We start from the raw sequence: 22,540 nt of genomic DNA, 5'->3' as shown, positions 1-22,540 counted from the left end.
GCTTGAACTTGTGATCGATGAAAACTTCCAACTTCCGAATTATGCAAATGGAAGGTAAATGCAACTTATATATTCATCAATTAGGGTTAATTGGTTGATTTTTCGTCATAAGCCAACACAGGGAAAATTTTCATGCTAAAAGTGCAAAGAACAATGCAAAGATAGGATACAGGGGGCCCCAAAATAGGGCAAGGACAAGGGTGCCACGTCCCTGTCCTGCCCTTATCTCAGGACAGGAAGTAGATTCAGGTAGTACAGAGGGCAGAAAAAGGGCAGTTTCCGGGGATGAGCAAGTCTCGGGTCTCCAATCATGCTTGGGGATTCAATTAGACATAGTGAAGACCCTAATATGGTCGCAAATTACAGGGGTCACAATTTTATGACAATATAATATCGTGTGATGTAATTTTGTAATTAGGTGTTAAGGGTTTGGTCGACCTTGTAGTCAAGGTTGACGATTTGTATAAATAGGTTTTAAATTCATGTAATTTGGGTATGGGTGTTGAGTCTGCATTATCAGAGAGTGGTGTATGTGCGAATAAGAAAATTTATGTTTTGGTATGGTGTATTGAGTAGAGTGTGTTGCAGGGTAGACAAATGAGCTTAATCGGAACTGCCATTAGGCATTAGGAGATGTTATACTTTTAGTTCATCTTAATAAGATTGTAGTCCAAATATTGTTGTAAGGTAGTGAACCTTCCTTGAGGGTTGTATCCTTCTGGGTCATTGTATATTGAGCAGTGAGCTCTAGGTAGTATGCCTGAATGCATGTGCATTCCCCTTTGTAATATTTACACATACTACTGCAGAGTATCATCTCATTGTGGGTAGGTTCCCACTATGGTTTTTCTCTTGACCAGGTTTTCCATGTCAAAAATCTTGGTGTTATGTGTGTTTATCTTTATTCTTGTTGTAGTTGATCAGATATGAGATTGTGCTTAAATTGCTTAATCCAATAAAAACTGATTCACCTCCCCTCTCATTTTTCCTTCATTGTTGTTGCCAACAAAACTTAAGTGATTTATTTATGCACAAGTTATAAAGGGAGACCAAGAAAAATAATTTGCTCAACAACCTGTAAATTTCATATTGATGCATAAAATAATAGTTTACAAATGAATGAATGAATATTTATGAAAAGGATGAAAGAAACCCTAGGATAATCCCTATAGAATGATTAAATTAGCTACTACCAAGTGTCACAATCATAATGAATGAGACAATTTAAGCTATTATTAGCCTAATTAAATAAAAGGAGAAAGCACTCAAGTTTAGCGTAAGTGAATAAAGTAATATAAGGACCTAATTAATTAAATAATTAGACAGTGTCCTGATTATTCCAATAATTTTTATTAATAAATAAAGACACTACTTAAGGCTCAACAACAAGCTATGTATGTCACTGTTGCAATAGAAGATAAAGCTAAAATAAATATAGCATGACTTATGATAGAAAGGTGACACATGGATGCTAGCAAGGATGAAGGTGGGGACCATGAGGTGGGTGAATTTACAAACTTAAGTGATTTTAAACATATGCACACAAAAGGCTCAAACCGGTTGCCAGAAAATGTGGGCTAATAAATGAATGAACATAAAAGCCTTAAAATAAACTTTTAAAATAAACCTACAAGCTAAGAAAGTCACTAATGGATGAGAACATAAAGTGATTGGCCAAACATAGGTCCTTAGGGTTTAAAAGGTTTTAGGCCTTAAACATATCACAAAATGTAGAATAAACCTCATAAAAATCTTAGTTCCAACACATTGATTGCTTCTTTTTAATGAAAGGATTATTGCTTTCATGAAAATGCTAGAAGAATTATTCTTACAATTGGATTATTAAGCAGGTTTACATTGGTAGTCATTAGTAGGTCAAAGTTAAAACTATTACAAAGTATTAGTACTTAATTGACTATTGAATTATATTTTTTATGAATTAAGAAATTAAATAATACTAATAAATTGATAATTTATATACATAAATCGATTTTCATTTATATTGATTTGCTAATGAAGAAATACAAATAAGTGTTATAAATTAAACTAATCTCATGTCATCTCAAGCATTAAATGTTCCTTCCTGTCCTCTCAAGCCCTCTCATATTGACACTTGTCAACATGGGACTGGTTTTAAAAACTATCACATGGATTGAAGATCATTCAATCCTAGCCCTTCACAAACCAGATAAATCTTGACTATCCAATCTTTTATTTTGTCTATAAATAGAGCCTCATTCCTCAAGCAAAAGAGGAAGCATTAGCACATTATTACTATACTAGCATTAGCATAGACACTTAAACTTTCTCATAGCAATCTTATTTCTAGGATTTGCATAGTAATAGGAAGATCATTTTCCAACCATTTTTGAATCTCCATTTGGCATCCATGGTTAGTGCTAAGAAATGAGAGCTACAATCATTTGGATCTTGCAAAGGAGAAATACACGAGAGAGTTATTTATGAGCATCATTGGGAGCATCTAAGGGAGTCTCTTCTCTCTTCTTTTTGTTTCATGCTTCATTTACATGCTTTTTAATCTTTCTTGGTATGTATTTTGAGGTTTTTGTCCATTTAGATTATGTTTGTTTTGGTTGGAACTAACATCTAACTCTTTGGACTTGTGTTTTTGTCTTGGACCCTTTCATGTGCATCAACTGCCATTACACATCAGGAAATCAATCATTTAATTGGTAGATTATATACAACTACAACATGGGCATGTTTAATTGGAAGATTAAATACATTGTAGAGTGGAGACCATCATTTGTAGTAGCCATTTTACATACCAGGTTCTCTAATTTTGCTGTCATAAGTTTTGGGAATTACATGCTATATCTTTGTAACTATTTGGTGCGAGAATAATTAATAAAAGACTTCATTATGTTGATCCCATATAATTTCTAGTTTGCATGCCAAGTGTTTGATGATTTGTCAAGCAATTGTAGTTATTTTTTTAGTCACTTATATGCATGTTAAAAGTCAAAATCAATTGGCATACCATTTCTATGACATTGTTAGTCAATCTTTCATGGTTACAGGCATTGAAAAACATAAATTGCAGTATACAAGACCGAAACAATACAAATAGAAACTCACAACAACAAGTTCGGACATTGTACGCAAAGTGTTTGACAATATTCCATGGAGTTTAAATCAGGAAAACAAGGTCAGATTAGTCAAGGGATACTACACTCGTGCATCTTCAATCTTGTTAGGAATTACATGCAGAAAGTATCAATTATATGCAAATAATTATAAAGTATAGGAATGAAAAAGACAAAAAAAATCACAACAAAGAGACAATATTTAACGTGGTTCACCCAATCTCGGGCTACATCCACCAAACAGAGAGTCCAATCTTATTATCCAGTAAATCCAAACCGATTACAACCAACAATCTTCTTGCAACTCAATATCGCTGCAAAATGCTATAAATTCTCTATAGAAAACCCTAACCCTTAGCCTTTTTATCACAACTTATGTCGGTTACAAAATTAGGGTTACAACATGTCAGCCAATAGAAAAAAAAACACCCGACACCTTTATAAAATAATAGAAGCATTTTTGGCCTCGTGGGGCGCTGCCCCTTGACCCTACCCTGTATTGCAACAGGGAGCGTGCAATGGGCGATGCCCCTTGACCCCAACTTGGGGGCACTGCCCCCAAACCCCCGTCTAAAAATATAGGGGGAAACTTCGTCGATAGAAGTAGGAAAATTTAACCTCCTAGTCTGATTAGGCTCCATATAACAATAAGTCTTGGGTGTTGCATTTTGGAAATTTCTAATTAATTCATTGTAATCTCCTATATATTTAGCATTTATATTTTGGAGGTTGTTGTTATGCTATGAAAATTACTCTAGAATCTTGTTGAAGTGTGAAGACTCTCGCAAGATCATAACTCTATTATTGTATTGTAATTCTTTTACTAGTAATACATTGAGGTGTGTTTTAGAGTGTGTGTTTTTTGTCCTGAAAGGGTTTTCCCCATGTAAATTATGTGTTATGGTTTATTTTATTTATCTGTTTATGATTTTAATGTGCATCTCAAGTTGTAACTATTAAGGCGCTTATAATTTTTTTGCAATGTACCTTCTTTACTTAGGTTGGTGTAAGAAGCATCTTTCATGCACCTGGCTTGTTTTCAAAGATATGAATTTGAAAGTTTAAATTTCTATTTTCAAATTAAAAAATAAGAGATATTAATGGTACAATAGTTTTGAAAGTGAAATCCTAATGTGATAGCCAAGAGTAGACAAAAGATATAATACAATTAAAGCACACAAACCCAAATAAAAATAATAATATTAATGAAGCATACTTGGATGTAAAAGAAATGTAAGATCTAAACTAACATAAAGCCCTAACAACAAGGTTGACATGTGTAGGATTAGATAGGATCACCAAAATGAAAAGGAAAATAATCTAATCTAAAGGCTAATTAAGTAAATATGATCAAATCATGTGCACAATCAATCTAGATAAGTTACAATATGGAGAGTTGGTAGTTGAGAATAATAAATTAAACAAAGTTCTTTAAAAATTGAATAAGATGGAAAATGATAATTATATAAACGATAGAAGAATTAAGTCGAAATGGATGAGATTATATATTTTTTCTAATGCCAAACTTGGAAAATAATACTCATATTAATGTGCTATTTGGAAGTCTCTATTGGATCTCTGCTTTGTTAGAGGATAGGTTCAAATATTTTGCTTTTCTTGATTGCATTGGGTCTTCACACTATTCAAAAATACCATAAAAGATTGCTAGAACATCACAACAAGCTTTCACATAGATTTGTCTTTGGAAATTGAATAGATAAGGAAAACAATAGGCAATCACCTAAGTAGGCATATTCTTCATTGCTTTTATTGCACCAAATTATAATATTTCACTATTAATTGTTCTCTAGGAGAAATGATTGCTTGTTTCCTTGATGATTATATTATGATTAGAAATAATGCATTGAAAGTCTTTAAATAATGACATATAGCATTGAATCACGTCAAAGGTGAATTTTAAAATGGAAAAGGACAAGTTTCCAATAGTGAGGTCAACCCATGACTAGAGACATGTAGTGGAATGAGATAACACATTAAACCTTAGTAGCATATTGCTAAATTAAGAAGCATGCATAAATAAGTGTGATAAATAGACAAAAAAAGAAGTAAATGTATAAGTGTGTCTATATAATAAATAAGATAAGACTAAATGTGTGTATATATATAATAAAAAAGCAGAAAAATAAACTCAACCTCACATAAGATTATATCAGTCACCATATACTAATACAATATCTCGAAACGATTGTGAGGCCATGGGTTTGCTCCCCATTGATCTCGGATTTGAGTGTGAAGTCGTGAGTTTGCTCCCCATTGATATTAGATTCCACTCTAAGACCATAGATTTGCTCCCGTTGATCTTGATACATTGTTGACTGACTATTACATAAAGAATTAACCCAAAATAAAAAAAATGATAAAATTTTCACCACTAGTAAAAAGAAGACAAGGAAAAAACAGTCCACATATGACAGTAGAAATTATCATTTCTACTCATTCCAGTCACTGCTGGACCCCACACAATACAAGAAAAGAAAGAACAGAGACTACTATTCAACCCCCGGATTCTACCACAACATTTAAATTACAATAATAATTTGAGATTACATATATCCTGCCTAACTCTGCTCCGCTCTTTTTGCTAGTGCTCTGTACCATATAATAATAAATCTCACCTTACACTATATATAAACGACTCCATTTTTACAATTCTCTGTAGACTTTCAAAGGTACCGCAAGGTCTGTTAATGGCGTTCCGATTCCGTCTGAAGCAAAATAAGCAGGCAGAATACAGATGAAAACAGCAAAATATAAGTGTGGTAACGTATTTCCAGGCAGCTTCTTTGATAAATTCTCTGTAACTCTCTTTTGATTTCGTATACGCTTTAATGGAAAACCACATATTTATTCATTATTTTGGATTATTTTAATCCGCGATAAAACCGTGCGGTTTTTAGAAGTTTGATCGTACTAGGTTATCTTTGTGTGTGTATCCCAGAGATTTTTTTGACCTTGATTGATTATAGTTGTATATATCGAAAATTTATTTTTTGTTTTGTTTTGTATGTATCATAATTGTTTAACAAAGTGTTATATTATGATTAAAAAGAAAAAGAAAAAACAGTTTTTAATCTCAATATATTTGAAGAAAAACTATAACAAAAAGAGTAGAATGATTAGATGTTAGAAAATAGATCCTATCATTAGGAACTTAGAATGGTCCCTCATTTTGTTTGGTAAAATTTTAGTTATTATTAGTAGTTTCTTAATTACAATATAAAAATATTTAGTTTTGAAGAAATGACCAAGGTCAATTGTGATAATTTGTCCTACTCAAAAGTAGAACCTTTTTCAGTCACTAGGAGGACATAGATGAAAGACAATAGACAACTTGTATTGGAGAAGACAATTAACACAAGTTTGAAAATGTTGTCAATAAGTACCATTGTGCCTATACCTTAGGCCTTGACATGGGGAATGACCATAAGACGAATTTGAGTGTTAGAATAATGAGTATTGTCATAAAGATCCAAAAGGATTTGTAGATGGGTCACTTCCAAAACCACATTATTTTCTTGTACTTGAATTTGTACAAATATATTAGAAAGAACAAAATCTTTAAATTATTTCTAAATAAAGCAAATTTTTTTTTTTTTTTTTATATTTTCAAATTGAGAATATAATTTATCTTTTTGGTTAAAAATAATTTAGAAAAATAATCATTTTGATCAACTATATAAATCATTTAATTTAAAATAACTATTTATAATTATTATATTTATACTTGAAATTCTATTTTTTAAGAAAATTTTGTATTAGTTTAATTATTTTATTAGTTTATTTTTTAATCTCTAAATACTTAAATATATGATGAAGAAGATAATACTCTAAAATTTAATAATTAGATGATTTCTTAACTTTTAAGGTTATTGTATAATTTTTATTTATTTATTTTATTTTGTGTATAAATTCTATTTAAATTTAAGAATTAAAAAAATTATGAGGTTTTTTACTTTTATCATATATTATAGAAATAAAATTATTATTTTTTTTTTATAAAATTGGTAGATTTCTAATGGATGATTTTTTAAAATAGCTTCTTCAAGGTTTATATGGTAATTTATATAAAGTGATTAAGTGAAAATAACATTTAAATGCCCTCCCAAATGCACAGTCAAAGTGTGTGACATACTCTTTAATGTAGTCATCCAAATGTATAATACTTCTTCAAAATTCTTACTTGGTCCTTTGCACTCTCTAAAACATGACAAGTGGTCAACTGGAACTTAACATTGGATTAATGATTAGATTCACTATGATCTTGAGAATATATGGATACTAATACATTCTTCTTATTTAAAAGATGAAAAGTAATACTAACTCTCTTTTGTATTAGCATCATATTTTGTCTCATTGAGATAGTCAAACAACCACTACAAATAAAATGAATGTCTTGAAAGGACATTCTCATAGTTGTATCCTTATCATCATTTGAGCATATAAGGAGTTTTCTACATGGAATTGCTTATTAATCTAGGCCACAAAACTTAGTTCCAAGAAACATGTGACTATCTAGTAGTTCAATGCTATCTCAACTAAGTGCATTTAGACTAGCATTATTCGATTTGCTTCATCTTACTAACACCACCTCAATTAGCCATCTTAATAGTTTGACACACATCTCAATTGAATCTCCTAAAGTTGATTGAATACGAAAAGATGAAGCTTAGTTTAAGCTCAATTCTAAACTTTCCAACACCAACTTCTTAATAAAAAGCATTATCTTTGATAACAACTAAAATGCTACTTATCTTAATCAATTCTCCCCAAGTCAACATACCATGTAAAAGACTTCTTCATAGACCAAATTATTCATTGAAGCTTGTGCCACATCTCACTATCTAGGTTTTGGCTATGTGTTCTTCAAAATGAACTAGTTTAAAGTCCCAAACATCTCATCAAAAACATTAATGCCCAGTGACAATGCATGGTACTTCCAAACACTAATAACATTGCATACTCTATCTTCCAAGGACTATTTTAGCTAGGACATATGTTCACCAGTCTTTGATTGCACAAGTTCTCATTTATTGTCATTTAAATCTTCATATACACAATTATCACTATTCATATTGACTAGAAGAACACCATTATTTATATTTGTATCTTCATCAACGTGTAATGGTAGAACATCATATTTTATCACATGTTTAACATAATGAGCTAGAATATTAAATATTATTGTGTTGCTCCTCACACTATCATTATCGACTTGTTATATGACCACTCTCCCCCTAACCTTCTCATAAAGAATCATTACTTTTAGAATAACAATAAAAAGATAAATAAAATAATACTTTTATTTAATCTTTCAAACATTACCTTTTCTATCTCATTTCACTAAATTTCTACTATATATTAAACCTATAATCATAAAAATCATATAAACCTCTTATTATTCTTTAAATAAAACTTTAAAAAACTCTCACATCCTTATTAAAGATAAAAATAAATTACCCTTGCTTACAAACAAGTCAAAACCTTGTCCCATATAATACAAATGAAACCTAATATAATACAATCCACACAAGCAAGCACTACAAATCTCTACAGTCCAAAACCACCTTCAACACTTCTTCCTATGTTATCATAGGCCTTTTCCTTTATATTTCCATGCCAAGAATCGACAGAACTCCCACCATGTATCAAAGTCAAATGTTTACAAGTGTCTATTTAATAATTCATGACAACTTTTAAAAAGAAAAGACTTTTATGCAATTAGAAAACAAACAAAAAATAGTAAAAACCCATCATAATATTCATATAAATGGAAAGAAACCAGTAATTGAACTCCAACAAGCCTTTAGTCCCAAAATATCATTCCCTACTAATCCACGGATATTAAAGCAAATATAAAGACTGTAAGAACAGTAGAGATTTTATATTATTATTATTTTATCATATATCTTCTCATCACGCTCTCTCAGTTTCAAATCTGACCAATATATATTGTGAAAAGCCACTCATGCGACCGTCTATGTTACGATACAGGTTTTCTTTTTCGTAGACCAGTTTTCTTTCATGCGTACTGGATTGCTCCACACCTTGTAACGTTCTCAACGCATGCTCAGGTAGCTTTTTCTAATAAATTCTCTTCAGTTTATGCGTTTTTTTGGTTTAATGCAGAAGTGGGTCAAGGTCAATATGATTCAGATATTCATTCCTCCTCCTGGTTCGTGCATTAAAATGCAATAAATCTGTGTCATGTTTACGTTTAACTGTGGGCGAAGGTGTAGCCCTCGCAGAGTTTTTAATATCTGTGACGTGTATTAATTTGTTGCAGCGGCTTGTCTTCTTTCTGGTAATTAATTACTGTACTTTGATTGGTTATGCGTCTCATATAGGCTTTAGGTTTAGAATCCTAAAGTGTGACGATATTATGTGTAATTTTGATACCATCGATGCTCTTGTAGTGCATCAAATTATGCGTGATAGTTATTTTAATTCAACTGGGCAGTTATCAGTCAATCTATATCAACTATTAGTTGTGAGACATGGGTATGGATCAATGTGAATTGACTCAGAACGAGTTAGTTTAATGTCGAAAAGCTTCCAGCTAATGTGTAATTTATTACTTGTGTTTCAAAAGAATTTTGTTTTTGTGGTCAGATCTTTATGGTATATTATATGAATAGAATAACTTGAAGAAGGGGGTTGTGGGCGTGGCATCCAAAGAGTCACATGCTATCATTGCTGTTTTAGCATACCCAATGTATTTACCTTTACTGAGCTGGTCAGTCTTGTTCTTTGACTGTTGGGTAAACTACTGTTGGTTTCTGTGCCTTGCATGGAAGTTATATTTTGGTTTCTTGTTATATATTGGTGATAGCAATGCTTAGGATTATGTGGGCTTATGACCTGACTTTAACATAAACTCTCAGTCCCTGCAATTATGCTTGGGTTGTTCATAAAGTTCTATTATTGTTATTTTTTAAAATATGGGGTTTCTAGCCTATTTGAGAAGTAGGCCAGCGTATTAAATTGGAATATGCTTAATATTCATGGTGGTGAGAATTCTCTTCTTACATGAACACCTGCTATAAATTTTAGTTATCCTCTTGACCAGTAAAAGTTAACACTCAGCTTTCAGGAGATACTGGGCAAAACTTCTGCAATAAACTTAACAAATTAAAAAATCCAAATAAAACATTTGAATTTTCATCCAAAAAAGATGTTGGAGATTGTTTTTGAGACTTTGTGAATATCACCAAATTTAGCTAATTTCTTTTAAATGTCGAGAAAAATATTGAATGAAAACCTTCTTCTAGTACTTCTACTAATCCAAATTAAGAGTAAGCCAAATGGTTGTGGCATTATTTCAAAGGACATGTGATGCAGGAGCATCTGGGTTCATGAGCAATCTTACTTCACTCAAAAACAAAATAAATATAGGCGCAGAAAATTTTGGCTTTGTGTGTGGATATTCAGTGATTTGGCATAATTGGGATTAGTTAAAAAGGTTTAGAAACACTCCAGATGGCTTCAACATCATTTTAGGAAACTTTGGTATATCCGCCAGCAGCTTATTTTTTGTAGCAACTGTGTGAACTTGTCAATCACTAGTGTGCCCTTCAATAGTCACTATGACTAGCTCTTTAATGGTAAAACTTCCCGATGCCATAACATCTTCATACAAATTCAAAATATGATGCTTTTAATTGCATAACTTTTCGAGAGGAACATGAATTTGTGGATGCATTTACATAATGCTTTTCACTTCTATAACATCCGTGACTTCAACAATAACGGGAATAATTTCAGCAGTAAAAAAAGGGCAGCTGGTTGAGTATGGTGACTTTGACCCTTGAGGGAACCCTTGCATTGTCTTTTATGTATATCACCTTATTTTTATGCCTCCATCTTGTGTTGGTACTTGTTTGCAACTCAAATATTTTGTAATAAATGGCCCAAAAGAGCCAAATCAGTTTTGGAAGGTGAAAAGGAAGCATCTAGTGACTGGGATCTTCTATCCAATTATTCTTGAGAGAAATTGAGGAATAGCAAAAGCCAAAACTGTTGTAAAAGCATTGGGCATGCATGAAAAAAATAGGAAGGTCGCTTTTAGGAAAAAATATGTCTAGAAATGTTAAAAATCAGAAAATAAATGTCCAAGAGTGAAGGGAAATGGCTAGGGCAGGTGCATGGACAAATAAAAGTTGTTTTGGGAGTGTAAAATCAGGGGAAATTGATTGGGCAAGTATAGATATGAAGGGAAAAGAGAAAAACATGTTTTGTGACTTATTTCTCCCATAAAGAGATGACCTTGGCATGCAAATTGGGTCGACTAGTAAAGAGATGGAGTAAATCAAAGATATGGGTTGTGGTTGAGTATCATGCAGAATGTGTAGGCATATTGACAGGGTTTATTCATCTTGGGCATGATCAGCCCATTGCCATTTTTTGTATTTTTGCATGTAGCTTAGGCTCATTTTCAGCTTGTTGTATGCCTTAAAGGTAGAGTTATTTAAAAAAATGAAAGTTATCATTGTCATGGCTTGCACAAGGTGTTTGTTTTGTGTGAGTGGTTGCTAGGTAGGGTAATCTTTCTTTGGACAGCCTTGCCTAGACTCCATCATGGCAGATTGGTTTGAAAAGACAAGGCCGCACAAGCTGAAATTACATCCCAGGGATAAGGTGGGACATGGCTCCCATAGAGTGTGTTACTAGCTTTTATGGAACCAAAATATTTTTAATTGAGAAGTTGTGATCCAAACATGGAACAGTAAAGTTAGCATAATTAGCTAACTTAAATACATAATGTTGTCAAAACTCATCCTTATCCTTCGCACTCCTAAATTGACCCATTCAAGTAAGAAATCAACTAAAATAAAGTTGCAAAAATTATATTATTAGGGTAGCACAAAGACATATGTGCATTGAATGATTGAAATACTCAAGGTCTTGAAGTTAGATAGGAACACACCACAGATGATGGTTGTGACCTGTTGACGTGTATTTTGTACACCATCATACACAGAATAAAATACCTAAAGGCATCTTATCCTCTCTTGAGAAAATAGTCTCTAACTGCTGAAGATTCGCGTAAAGGATCAGTTAGGTAGACTCCAAGGTTCATTTAGTGGGGTCTCCACGTGTGGACAAGCTCCAGTGGTATGATGTGATTTGCTGGAATCACAAGGGGACTTACATTGAACTTCCGATCTGCTTTGCTGGACACAGGCTCTGACTAACTTAGATTAAAAAATGGAAAAAGGATAAGGGCGAAGAGAGGATCTAATCCTAATACTAAGAATGTAGGAGCAATGACTTGATTTTTGGTGAAACTCTAACTAGATCTTGTTTTGACATCAATGGAACATCTACACAAGACTAGTGCGATCTTTTAAGGGAGCTTTATGATGTTCAAATCATCACCGCAGGCATAGATACCATCCAAGTTGATGCATATCAATGAAGAGGCAACAATTTGAAATTGAGCTTAGGCTGAATGATCCAGTTGACTACGCAAGGCAAGTCTGCAATCAACAAACTGCTAGTAGTATGGATGTACGAATTCCACCATCAATCAATCACATTCCCTCCATTCATTTAATCATCTACCATCTAAGATTGAAGACTCAACAAGAAACCATGCAAATTGCAAGAAAAACGTCATATTTCACCATTACTTCAATGAAAATGGAGTTTGTTTACAATCAATGGCAACAATTTCTTGCCTTGTCCTCCTATTCTACTCTCTAACTACTTTCAACTATTTACAACTCTCTCTAATTCTCTAAAATTCCCCCTTTACAAAATGAAATGCCTGGGCTTATATAGTGCCCACAATACAATTTGATGGCTTAGATCAATTCAAGATCAATGGCCAAGATTTTACAATGAAAACCCTAATTAGGGTTTGTTACAACCATTACATAACATTTAATGCTTGACCAATGATAAAATTGTATTGCTTGGACACATGTCCCTTTTAGAAAAATCGACCAATGGATAGCCGGGGTAGGTACATCGGAGTTTGTGCCACCTTCCATGAGTTAAGTACATTGAATCCGGACATGCTGAGATGGACTTCACTGATTGGAGAAATGATGACTAGGACGCCACCTCATCTGACACTTGAAGCTTGCTAGATATTCAATTTGATGTCGTTGAGAGGCTATCTTTAATTAACTCTTGTTCTAACTCCTTTTGTCCTTGATGTGCAGGATGATGATGTACCTCGCCTTGGAACGCTGGATTGAAAGAGGTCGCCCATGTCTTGGCTTGATCGTCCTGGCGAAGACCGTCCTGGCGAAGACCGTCCTTGATCCGGCTTGATTTTCCTTGAAGAGACCTCCATTTGATGCCTACACAACATTTCAAAATTAGTAACATGATTTTGCAATACATAACATAAATTAGAGAGCAAATTTTAGGAAACTTAATGATAAGTCCTTTATTAATCATTTCCTAAAAACAACTGAGCTAAGGCAAAACAAAATTTCAAAATTAAGGCAATGACAATCAAAATTCGAAATTAAAACAAGAGATCTTGCCATACCTTACTTGAGAGCTTAACTCTAAAATGCAAAATGAATAAAATTCGCCTAGGCGAAATTTGAAATAAGATGGTCTTGATGTGATCTTCAAAAGAACGTTCCTCTTATCAACTTCGCCACCCTTCAAGTCTTGGACATGATCTTTTCTTCAAGTTAGCAATTTCGCCATCTTTGATATGTCATTGACGTGATCTCCAATGCCTTGGACAAGTTCGCACTTCCTTGGATAGTACTAACGCCTTCCTTTGGATATAAATTCGCACCTCCTTGAACACAACTTAGCACTTCTCCCTTTGAAATTCGCTCCTCCCCTTGAATGATCTTGGCGCCTTCCTTTGCATACTCCAAATCGCATTTCTCCTTTGTCTTCCTCAAATCGCATGTAAGAGATGAAAATGATGATGTGAAAATGAAGATTTTCACCCTCCCTTTATAGCGCTCACCTCATACTTACCACCTTAGGCCGACTTGATAATTAATAAGGCAAATTAAACGATTTTTTAATAAATAATAAAGGCCGACCTTGACAAAATAAACCCAAGCGCTCCCTTTTGATTTTTATTAAATTAATAATTAATTATTAAATGCCTTTATTTTTAATTAATAAATTTCGATTTTTTACAAAGGCAAAAAATAATTAATAAATACATACCATGCGCTATTTAAATGCTTTTAATTAAATATCGATTTTTTTCTAGCATTTAAATAAATTTAAAAAATGTTTGTTTAGCGCCCAAAAATGAAAAAGTGGGAAGATACGTACCTCATCGCCCTGGTCCCTGACTGAGGGACAGGAGCGATTTTGCTCTTGTGGGCCTCATTTCACTTCATCACCTTCGAAAATTATATTCAACGGATTCGCAATGCCTCCTTTCATTCATTCATGCCTTGAGATCGGTTGAAATTTGGCGAGAAAATCATCTACAACAAAAATCGCTCTGGTCCCTTCCTGAGGGACAGGAGCGAACTTAAGCATTTTGGTCCTTTGTTGACGTTTGATAATCTTCAATTTGTCTTCAACGGGTTCGATTGACCTCCTTTCTTGCCTTCGAACATAAAATTTGCTTGATCTTTGCCCAGATCGTACCTTATGAAGAACTTCGCTCTGGTCCTTCAGTGAGGGACAGGAGCGAATTTGACCCTCTAGGCAAAACTTCATCATTTCATTGTTTTTTTGATCAAGTCTGGATGTTCTATCATGCTCATTTCGTCCTTCACCATGCCTTTGATGTCTCGATTCGTCCAAACAAGGTCAGGAATGGCTCAACTAAGCATTTTCGCTCTGGTCCCTTGGTGAGGGACACGAGCGATTCGCCTTGGTCCCTTGGAGAGGGACACGAGCGCATTTCGCTCTGGACCCTTGGAGAAGGACACGAGCGAAATTTGACTTTTCGCACTCTCGATCAGGACAATTTTAATGGAATATAACATTTAAGTATAAGTGACATTTCCTTCTATGTTTCTTCTTTCTTATACTTTAAGTTATATTCCATATATACTTTCAGGATGTTTGAGAGTGGTTTCAGACCTCCAGGAGTTATATTGCAAAATCTAGTTTTTGGAGGTTTTTCAGTTTCCAGACTTAGTCAAATTTCAGGATCAGGACATTCCAGACTTAGCCAAATTTCAGGATCAGGACCTCACTCAATCCGGACTTGCTACCCTGTTGATCTCCCCGACAGCACTTCAAGTTATATTCATTTGATAAAATGTACCTCTTTGGACCTTTTCACATCGTCAAGACGTTAAAATCTTGCAAGGACAAAGCAAAATTGGATTTGCAGCTCCGGTCCTTCACTGAGGGACAGGAGCGATTTAGGCATTTAGCACTGTTATGGACGTCCCAAAAATCTTCAATTTATATTCAACGCATTTATCTCATGTTTTTCCTTGTTTTTGAACGTAAACTTGCCTTGACCTTTGTCTGGATTTTACATAATGAAGGAAATCGCTCTGGTCCCTGGGAGAGGGACGAGAGCTACAAGGTACCTCGCCCTGGTCCCTTGGAGAGGGACAGGAGCGATATGGTCAATATAGGTCATTCTCCTTCGTTTTTGCATATCAAATTATATTCATTTGGCAAAGTATCTTCCCTTGGACGTCCTCAAATCATTAAGTTGTCGAAATCTTGCAAGGACAAGACGAAATTTGAATTGTAGCTCCGGTCCTTCACTGAGGGACAGGAGCGATTTTCCTCCTGGAGGCATTTCTGTGCTCATGAAAATCTTCAATTTATATTCAATGGAAAGATCTCGTCGTTCTCCATTATTTCAAACGTAAAATTTGTCTGGACTCTGCAAGAATGATGAGATATTTGAGATTGAGCTCCCGTCCTTCACTGAGGGACAGGAGCGATTTTGCTCCTACAGGCCAAAATAACAAGATTTTTCACATTTTAACACTTCACGAGGCGAAAACAAATCAATTCCAATGCCCAGGATCAAAATTCAAAAAAGTCAAAATTTGGTCAAAAATATTCAATTGGACAAAAATTCACATTTCATCTTCAACACTTAGACAAGTTTAAGCTCTGCATGAACATTCCAATTGAAAATTAGACCATTCTGGCAAATTCATTGCATTCAAAATTTGCATTCTAGAAAAGGAAACTCAAAAGCCCCAAAACTGACTGGATTTTGGTCCGAAAAGACGGTAATTAGAACCCTAAGGCTTGACCCTAAATCCAGACAACTAACAAACTAACAAAACCCTAGAAAAAGCAAAGCGAAAACGAACAAAACGAGCAAAAAAACATGGGTCCCCATTTGCAATGGGGCGATGTGTGAAAACGTCACAACATGACCATAGTTGAACTTGTTCAGCAGGATCCAACTTGGTGAAACTTGCCCCATGTAGAGGCAGTTGATAAAGACAAGTTCAATCACTATCAAACTCATCCTTGATAGGAAAAAAGTGAAGATTCTATGAAAATTTGGAAAGCTGAAATGTTTAAGGTTTTTGCACCATTTTTATAAGACATATTTTTCCATTTCTTCTAGAGCATTAGGAGCATGTTCTTTAATGGAAGGTGACAAAAGGCCTCCGTCATCTAGCATGGAAGGTTCAAATAGGTGTATGTTTTCCATATTCACAATAGAATACAACTTCATATGTGGAGCTATGTCTAATTTGAAAATTTGTGTGTTCACTTGTTCAAGAATTTCAAGTTGATCGTACCTTTGGAACTTGTGCTTGGCCCAACTCCTTTTCATTTTTTTTGATTATTTAGTGGGTTCTATAGGGGCCTCTGCTTGAGAAGATAAACTTTTTATCAACGAAATGATTGTTGTCATTTCATCACACCCTTGGTCCATCAGTGAGAACCGATCAGAGATATGTTCCATGGACCAGTGCTGCCCAGTTGATCAAGGAGAGAAGCAGTGAAATCATGGTTTGAAGTGTTGCCTTGACGGAAGTTCCTTGGCCCTCTCTTTCTCTTCTCCGGAACTCCGGAACCCCGAGGTTCCTAGTTTCTTTGCCTTAGCCTCTTTCTTTCTTGCTCCGGAACTCCAAGTTTCCGAAGTTCCCTTCCTTCCCTTAGCTTTTCTTTTGTTCTCCTTCCCTGGAACTCCGGAACCCTAGTTCCTCTAGCCTGGAACCCCCAGGTTCCGAAGTTCCTTGTCCTTCTAGCCTGGAACTCTGGAAACCCTAGGTTCCGAAGTTCCTAGTTCCTCAACCCCAGAACTCCGGAACCCCCAGGTTCCGAAGTTCCTAAGCCTTCAACCCCGGAACTCCGGAACCCAGGTTCTGAAGTTCCTAGTTCCTCAACCTCGGAACTCCGGAACCCCCAGGTTCCGAAGTTCCTAGTTCCTAGTTCCTCTAGCCCAGAACTTCAGAACCCCCAGGTTCCGAAGTTCCTTGTCCTTCTAGCCCGGAACTCCGGAAGCTCCAGGTTCCCAAGTTCCTAGTTCCTCAACTCCGGAACTCCCAGGTTCCCAAGTTCCTAGTTCCCCAACTTTGGTGACCCCGGTCCCCGAAGTTCCCCAACTACGGTGACTCTGGTCCCTGAAGTTCCCAGCCTTCCTTCCCTTCACCTCTTCTCTTAAGCTTGTCCTTGCTCGGAACTCCGGAACCCTGAGGTTCCGAAGTTCTCTCCCCCCTTCTTCCTTCTTCTCTCCGGAACTTCGGAACCTTCCTTCCCCTTTTTGCCTTCTCTCTATCCAGGTGCTCCTTCCCTTGTCTTCCTCACTTCGGGAGTTTGAACTTCCGAAGTCTCCGGGCTTCCTTTCGACTGGTGACACTTTCGGATGGCGTGATCGACACTCAAGCCTTTAAATGCTCCGACAATTTTGGTGACTTATGCACTTTTTTTGTGGAGCCACAGGGGTGCATTTAATGTTTTTGGCAGGATTTCCATCAAGGGAGGTACAAGGCCATGCTTGGTGACTTATGTCATGCCTGACTTTGGAAGGTTATTCAATCCACCTTCTCAGGATTGCCCTTTGTGGGTATGGCTAGGTTGCTTGCATGTACAAGTCAAGTGCATGCACTTCCCTGCACTTCTAGACTGACATGCAGGGGTCATGATCACCCTTGTGACCATTTTCTATTTAATGGCTTTTAAGCCTCATTGTAAAGGGTTCTCTCCCTGCTGCCTAGAGTTTTCTTATGCTCTCCTCTTCTCTTGAAGACTTGTAATCTTTGCATTTCTGCAACTGTAAGATTGGCGTTAGCCTTATGATTAATTGAAGAACACTATTCTTGCCTTCTTTCAATCTATGTATGTTGTGTATGCTTTCTTACCTTCATCATAGGCTCTTTCTTTTCATATATGTTGTGTTAACTGGTTTTCTGAGTGTGACTTGTGGGAATCATTCTCCCCTCTTGGCATTAAGTGGATTCTAACCTTCATCTATGCATTGGGGTTACTCATACAACTGAAAGTTGTGCATCTTCAGGGTGTTTTAGTTAATTACTTGTGTCATTTAGGTAGGGAGAGGAACTATCTCTTCTTGGTGCATCACCTCCCTTTGTTTCAAGCAATTTCTCTCTTCTCTCTGCAAGTTGTTAGGGTAGGCTTAGGAATTAGCTTTGAAGTGTTGAGTTGGTTCAACACCTACACCTAGATTGAGAAGGAAGTTGGCCTTCTCCAGAGATTCAACCCCCTTGCTCAAGGTCCCACACTTCGGGGTTGTTTCCATGTTTCACAAGGTTGCTGAGTTGATAGCTCAGCAAGGGTGCAAGCTTTTGTGATAACAATGATCATAATGGTTAACAATTAGAGCATTACACCCCAATAAATTGTCTTCTAAAACCAAAGTGACCACCCACCACCAAAACACTAGCTGACAAAAATGATGTCAAATCAAGAAGGAACACTAGCCTATACCCAAAAACCAATACCATTTGATACAGACAAAAAGGAGCCTAGGTACACCATTGACAGACATCCGTCTACCAAGCCCACCATGATTAGCCAGGTCCTAGCCGATGAGATCCTCCACTATAGTTTAATTCAAGAATTGACCCAGAAATGAGGAAAAGCTAGGTGTTGCAACATCCAAGGAAGACAATTTGATGTTGTGAAAGATTTCTTGGCACTTGTGCACTCATTCAACTTCCATACACTAAAGGATGTGATGGTAAATGGACTAGATATTTCCAAATGTGCTTTTTGTTTATTGTCTAATTCTACTTAAGTAAATATTACAAAGTAAACTGTATAATGTATTTATAAATCAATAAGAATTCACAACAATTATGCAAATATTTGTCGATTAATTTCATTCACGAGATGTTATAAAATTAGTTCAAGAATTTCCATATATGCGTTCCCCCCAATTATGTGTACAATAGAAATATATATAAGATGGTTGACGGTTGTTGAGAACTACCAACCATCAGCAACTATCAACTAGTTTTAATTGGGAACTAACTTTGCTGACTAACAACAAAACTAACAGAAGTATTTACTGACTACATCAGCCCCCCCAAAAAGAAAGTCATCTTCCAGATGTCTAGCAAACAAAATTGGGAAAGTAAACAGAAAGAAGTAAACCTTTACTGAAGGGGTGGGTGAGAGGATGTCCTTGGAGGTGGATAAACTGAAGGTGACAAAGATGTCTGAGAGATGTTCTGATGCAGCCTATAGACTTCCTCTCTTCAAAGCTCAAGATGGTGTGCTGTTAAGAGCTCACATTCTTGTATGGTCTTCACTAGGTAAAAAACCTCAACCAACTAGCACTTGGTCCTCTTAATCTCCTTATCCTTGTCTACGAGTTGGATATCCTTCTTAGCTAGTTCCTTTTCTTGTATAGTTGTAGTATCTGTTTTCGGTGTTGTTCTTGTTCCTTCTTTGCGTAGAAGTTTTGTAGGATGATGAAGTGTCGTGCAAGGAATCTTGGTAGCCAGTTCAGAAGATGGCCCGCTTCTTTTACTTGCAAGTTGTTCCAAATCATGTCCCAAGGGATGTGTCTCCTAACGGCTTCCCTCCGAACATGCTCCTTGACAGAAATGTCCCACAAGTTCACAAGATCCTACATGAGATTGTCCTCTCTTTCCTCATTTGCTTGTATTGGTTCCTTCATGTGTTGGCCCACTATATTGCCATTTTCGCCATCTTTTCTTTGCATTCTACTAGGATTCTTATAGGCAATAGCGCCAAATGTTTACTACCTGATTGTACTTAAGTAAATATTATGGAATAAACAACATAATGTATTCAGAAATCAATAAGAATTCACAACAGCAGTTGCACAAAGATTTGTCAATTTATTTCATTCATGAAATTTTACAAAACTAGTTTAGGAATTCTATACATGCAGTCCCCACAATCATGTTTATAATAAAAATATATATAAGATGGTTGAAAGTTGTTGAGAACTACCAACCATCGACAATTGTCAATCACTTATAATTGGGAAGTAACTTTGCCAACTAACAAACAAAATCAATAAAAGTATTTACTAACTACACTTTCATGTGTCATTATTGAATTATTGATGACTTTCACCAGGTCCTCAAAATATGCGTTTAACTCCTATGGCTCCTTTCGAACTTGCATCAACTCTTTGCCACCATTGGGTAACTCCACTTGAGAAGCCTTTAGAGCCTCCATATTATCAACTCCCTATTTGTATTTGTATGAGAATCTTTCTTGTTCTTGAAGGTGAATTTTCCTTATCTTTTCAATGCAAATATTGCAATTTTTTATATCTGAATTCACTCTTTCGTGTTTCCTTGGTGGCTTTCCCATCACTACATTAAAATGATTAGGAGGTAAGTAACCAAAACTCAAATGAATATCTATAAGTGAAGGAATGAATTGATTTGTTGTATGAATGTTGGATACATACCAAATTTTCATTCCAACTCTTAGAATGTCTTTGTTACCCCCTCTTAGGAATTGCATGAACAACTTTGACTTGACCATCTATTTGTAGATGAAAGCTAGAAGATCTCTTCAATGTTGGTACCCATATTTTTCCACAATGTGGTCCAAAACTTGTCCATAAAGTTGCTATCCTTGTATGAAATTATAAAGCTAGACGCACCAAATTGAACCCAAACATTAGTGAAAACATCTCGACTACTTCGTTTCCCTTAGGATTCTTTTAAAATAGAATAAGTGTACATTTTATGAAACCAGTCTTCACAAGAAATTAAGTAATCAGTCTGTTTTTTTGATAAAGGAAAACCTCTTATAAAATCCATGGAGATGATCTCCCATGGTCTGGAAGGAATTAATAATTGCATTTACAAAAACATTTTTTTTATTGCTAGGATTACTTGTGGCACATAACACATATTCCCTTATGAATTTTGTGACATCAACTTGCATCTTAGGCCAATATACATACCTTTGCAAATGTGCCAAGGCCTTTGACACACCAACTTGACCTGTTACTTTCAAAGTTAGCTTCCCTAATCAATTGAACTCTTCTCAAATTAGACACACCAAGCTTTCTCAGCTGTGAATCAAACCTCAGAGAAAGTAATTTTCATTGGCCCAAAATCTGCACTTTTTGCCATATGTAAATGCTAAAATTCATTCCCAAAAGATGCATTATTCTCATACCCTTCACTAATATGCCTTGTTGACAAATCAGTGAAGTTGAGATATTGCAGACAAAGTTGGAATTAAAGGTGGTCTAGACAACATATAATCCACCTTCTTAGTCACATCTCGGATATATAAATGACAATGTTGCAAGAAATCTATCCATTTATAATGACATGCTAGATATAATTTTGATTGTGCTTGCAAAAGTTGGAAGTGGCTTGTGATCCATGTGGATAACGGTTTCTTTCCTTATTAAATAATTTATTTATTCTTAACTACTGGAACAAGGGCATGTGATTCTTTTTCATATGCACAATGATTCAAAATTACTTCATGGAACAGTTCGGAATGATACCAAATGAGCTAAGCTCTTCGCAATAACACAAACCCTCATTTGTTTTCACCTCAAATGGTAGCTGCAAACCAAGCAGTGGTAATGCCAGTACATTGCTAGTAAAATATTTTGCTTCAATTTAACAAATGTTTTTTGCTGATTTCTCTGCCAAGTAAATGACTTTCTAGTCATGGAATGCAAAGGTGAGACCATTACAGAATATGATTTGAGAAACTTTCTCAGGTATTGAACTATCTTAGTCACATTGGAAGGCTTGGGCCATTCCATAATGGCTTCCAGTTTAACTAGATTATGTTCTCAACTTTCCATCTTTAACTAAATGCCCCAAATAAATAAGTGATTGTTGTGCAAACTCACATTTATTCACATAAAGTAGCGAAATGTTCTTCAAAAATTACAAACTTTTTTAAATGCATTAGATCCTTACCGAAATTCTTACCAAAAGCTAATATATAATCCAAGTAAACTACAACACAGAAATCTATAAATGGCTACCTGCCTCATTCATTAATTTCATGAAAATAGTAGGAGCATTGCACAAACCCAAAAGTAAGTA

The 22,540-nt window shown here is 35.3% G+C and overlaps 1 protein-coding gene across 2 annotated transcripts in view; it reads left to right on the top strand.

Moving 5' to 3' along the window:
• Positions 1-8,934: 8,934 nt before the first annotated feature.
• Positions 8,935-22,540, top strand: part of LOC131073968 (uncharacterized) — a 29,981-nt gene continuing 16,375 nt past the window's right edge. Inside the window, exons 1-2 of one of the 2 annotated variants that reach the window (XM_058010501.2) lie at positions 8,935-8,989; positions 9,120-9,199. The gene's annotated coding sequence lies outside the window, so the exon portion shown is untranslated. Of the gene's footprint in view, positions 8,990-9,024; positions 9,200-22,540 lie in introns of those variants that run through there. The other variant, XM_058010500.2, reaches the window with a different exon arrangement.

Source organism: Cryptomeria japonica, chromosome 9 (genome assembly GCF_030272615.1).
Source record: "Cryptomeria japonica chromosome 9, Sugi_1.0, whole genome shotgun sequence".
In the NCBI taxonomy this organism is placed as follows: Eukaryota; Viridiplantae; Streptophyta; class Pinopsida; order Cupressales; family Cupressaceae; genus Cryptomeria; species Cryptomeria japonica.
This window is presented reverse-complemented; position numbering and strand designations above follow the sequence as displayed.